The following is a 4,474-nucleotide window of genomic DNA, read 5'->3' as shown; positions in this document are numbered from 1 at the left end:
CCTAATAAATAAATAAATATTTAAAAAAGAAAAAGAAAAAAAAAGCTGCTTAGAAATTTTAGGATTTAAAGCTGGATGGTGGTGGGGCACATTTTTGTTTCTTTGGTTCTTTTTTTTTTGGTTTTTCGAGACAGGGTTTCTCTGTAGCTTTGGTGCCTATCCCGGAACTAGCTTTGTAGACCAGGCTGGCCTCGAAGGTGGAACACATTTTTAATCCCAGCACTTGAGAGGCAGAGGCAGGCGGATCTCTGGGAGTTCGAGGCCAGCCTGGTCTACTTAATGAGTTCCAGGACAGATAGAGGTACATACAGAGACCCTGTCTCAAACCCGCATGCCAACCCCCGAAAAGAGAAATTCTCAGAAAAAGACTTAAATTTTACACAACTTTTTTGTTTTTTGTTTTTGTGTTTGTGTTTGTTTTTCGAGACAGGGTTTCTCTGTGGCTTTGGTGCCTGTCCTGGAACTAGCTCTGTAGACCAGGCTGGTCTCGAACTCACAGAGATCTGTCTGCCTCTGCCTCCCGAGTGCTGGGATTAAAAGGCGTGCGCCACCATCGCCTGGCTTTACACAACTTTTTAAAAGTGTATTATTATTATTACTGGGGTAAGGGAAAGTTCCAATATTCTAACTCAGATTGCACAGCAAGCACCTTTACCCCTGAGCCATGTCACTAGCCCCATATTTTCCACAGTTTGCTTGATTTGCCCTGGTTTTTTTTTTTTTTTTTACTGACATAAGAGCTCTTCCTTACTGATGCCAGAAACTGGCTCTGTTGATCAAAGAGTAGATACATGACCTATTGTTTTCTTTCTTTCTGTCTTTTTCTTTTTTTGAAACAGGGTTTCCCTGTGTACCTGTACCTCAGGTTGTACTTGTTCTGTAGACCAGGCTGCCCTTAAACTCAGAGATCTGACTGCCTCAGCCTGGGAACTCTAGGACTAAAAGTGTTTGCCACCACCACCCCATTGTTAAATCCTTGAGGCCTGTAGTTAAAAGACAAAGCACATAATTAAAACATGGTTAAAGAAAGCTTAGAACCAAATACTGTTCTCTGAAGTCCGTAGGTCACATGGACACCTGCTCAGTAGACCTTCAAAAGTGTTATTGCTCAGCTCCAGTCCACTAGCTGTGTCCCCAGAATCCAGTCCCATCACCTATGTCTATCCATCTACCCCAGACAACAAACACATGAGATAAGATCTCACCGGACGACTTTGGCTGGCCTGGAACTCACTTTGTAGACCAGGCTGGCCTTGAACAAACAGATCTCCCTGCCTTTGCCTCCCAAATGCTGGGATTAAAATGTGTGCTGCTTTGTCTGACCTTATGTTTAAATGTGTGTGTGCACGCGCATGTTTGTGTGTACTTTCTTGCTTGCTCATGCCATGGCATGCATGTGGATGTTAGAAGACATCTCTGTGGAGTCCGTTCTGCTTCCCCTTCACAGGGAGTCTGGGGGTCAAGCTCTGCCTTCAGATTTTTGTGGCCAGTGCTTTCCACCTGATGAGCCATCTTTATTCTGTGAAACCACATGAGAGAAAACTGCTCTCCTTAGGACTCAAAAAGAGAGGCCTGTTGGAGGAAGTGTTACTTGATCTGAGACTTATATGATGATGTGGAACTAATGGCTAGGCAGAAATCTTGCAAAAGAATGTTTGGCTTAAAAACTTGACAAAAAGAGATAATACAATGACTCATCAAGGAGCTAGACAGTAGTGGTGCATGCCTTTAATCCCAGCACTTGAGAAGCAGAAACAGGTGGAGCACTGTGAGTTCAAGGCCAGCCTGGTCCACAGAGCGAATTCCAGGGCAGCTCTGGAAACCCTGTCTCAAAAAAGGAGGGAAGAGAGGGAGGGAAAAAAAGAAAGAAAGAAAGAAAGAAAGAAAGAAAGAAAGAAAGAAAGAAAAGAAAGACAGACACAAGGTCCTCTCCCATTTATCTTTGTACACCAGACTTCACACTAGGAAGTTTTGCATACAAAGAAAGCAGTCAAACTGTGTGCCCTGGCTGAGCTCCACGTTACCGAACAACATAGTTCCTCAAGCACATAGAACCTTGAGCCTTTGCACTCGGTTGTTTTGCCTGCCAAGAACATACTTTACGCTCCATGTCATGAATGCTCGCCATTCTTCATCAAGTTAGACAATACTATCTGTAAGAAGATGACATGGGGACCAGCAAATGCCTCAGCAGGTAAGACACTGGTCCTCAAGCCTGGCAGTCTGTGTCTGACCACCTGGTCCTTTAACTTCCACACAAGGGTCATGGTACTCAAATACCCTTACACATATACATGCAAATTAAAGAATAATTACTTAATTATTACCCCTTTGCTTTTTCTTTTTCTTTTCTTTTTTCTTTTTTGAGACAGGGTTTCTCTGTGTAACCCTGGCTGTCCTAGAACTCACTCTATAGACCAGGCTGGCCTCGAACTCACCGAGATCCATTTGCCTCTCCGTCCTGAGTGCTGGGTTAGAGGCCTGCGCAGACTCCTTTCCGTAAATATATAATGCACAGTCACACTGCTGACTTTCATTACTAGATGGAAAAATAACTTAAAATGAGAGACTGTATGAGGGGGTAAAAGGGTGGAGGGTGGATGTGAAGGGATGGGGAAATGATTGGGATCAAGATACATGATGTAAAAGACACATAGAATAAATAAAAAGAAAATGAGGCACTGTGTAACTGCCTGATTAGTCACTACCCCTAGTGAGAAGCTTAGTAGTTTTCCTCAAAAACACTGTTGAAATAAATTGTTTAAGACTGTCCCTAACATATGAGAAACAAGCTGGGTGTGGTGGTTGGAGGCCTTTAATCCCAGCAGGGAGACAGAGTTAAACAGATCTCTGAGTCTGAGGGCCAGCCTGGTGTACACAGTGAGTTCCAGGCCAGCCAAGGCTACAAAGTGAGACACTGTCTCAAAAAAAAAAAATCAAAAAATTAAGAATAAAAATAGGGCTGAGATCTTGAAGTTCCTGGAGTCCATCTTCTATTTAACCTTGGTGTGGGATAGTTAGAACCGTCAATATCCACAGCCATAATCCTTTTATTTCTAGCTATAGATTTTAAGGCTACTTTTACATTTCATTCCTACATCAAGAGAGTCTTCTTCAGGTTATAATCACAATTACTGTGCTTTATTAAGATTTATGTTGAGGGTGTGGTGGAAGGTGGAGACAGAATCTCAACATGTAGTCCAGGCTAACCCCTAGGTCACAGAGAGCCACCTGCTGTTGCCTCGCAGGTGCTGGGATCAAAGGCACACACCACTGTAACTATTATCCTTTTCAGTTTTCTGCTTTCACCTGCTCGTAGCTAGAAGACAAATTGTTCTACTTGACTCAAATGCTAATATGTGACAAGAACACGTGTGTCTTTCGTACGCCCCTAAAAAGTCAGACTCCCATCTTAGCATATTCATTTAGAGATCGGTGACTTAGAGACGTTGCTAATCAATCAACAGCTCTTGTCAAACCCCTTCTGAAACCTTACTTTGCAAAAATATCAGTATTCATCTTTGGAAACTCTGTGCTTCTCAGTGATGAGCTTCTAATGTTCCTGCTAAAGCATAAAGTATATTTCTCTAGTTATTTCTTTTTTGTTTTTTTGTTATTGTGGTTGTTGTTTTGAGACAGAGCTTCACCATGTAGGCCTGGCTGTCCTGGAACTGGCCTCAAACTCAGAGATCCATTTGCCTCTGCCTCCCAAGTGCTGGGACTAAAGGCGTGCGCCACCACTGCCTGGTAGCCTCTATTATTTCATACAGTTAATATGTGAAAATTGCATTTCCTTAGAAAGATTCATGACATCAGAGAGCAGTGACCAAATCCTCTGCTGCTACAAACCCAGAAAGTGTCTCCAATAAATAATAACCAAAATGAAAAGCCAACTAAGGACGTAAAGCAAGACAAACATTTGATCTTATATAAGATTCTTTGTGCCTGGAGGGTTGGCAGGGGACAGGGGAATCATAATGAATATCCTTTTTATTACACATTCTACAGATGTTTGATAATTTTCCAACACTTTCTCCGGTTATTAAGCAAGTTCACATTTTTCTCACCCAGAGGCTAAGGCTGCTTGCCTGAGCACTTGAAAAGCACTCAGGTTTAAAAATAAGACCTTCTTATGGCCTTGCATTCTAGTCTTTCTGGCTTTTGATAAATATTTATCTGGCCCTTCATACTGACCTCCAAATAACTGTGCTGTACTATCTGCTTTCAGAAATTACAAAGATAATTTCAAGGGTACAATTTGTACAAGAATGAAGCTACTGTAATACCCATACTCCCAGCCCTCACCCTGAACAAGATTAGGCCACATCCATCCTTTGGAGAGGCTTCCTAAAACAAAGAAAAACCCACATCCAAAATGAGTTTCTTCTTTCTCAATCTAGAATTCCCCTAGTTAAAACCAATTAAATATTTAGAGGCAGCTTCCAAACAGAACTAATGCCCTGAAATGTGAACC

This window comes from Microtus oregoni, unplaced genomic scaffold (genome assembly GCF_018167655.1).
Source record: "Microtus oregoni isolate MIOR12 unplaced genomic scaffold, Mior012 000160F_ref0000428, whole genome shotgun sequence".
Lineage (NCBI taxonomy): Eukaryota > Metazoa > Chordata > Mammalia > Rodentia > Cricetidae > Microtus > Microtus oregoni.
The sequence above is the reverse complement of the archived record's forward strand: the minus strand, read 5'-3'. Positions refer to the sequence as shown.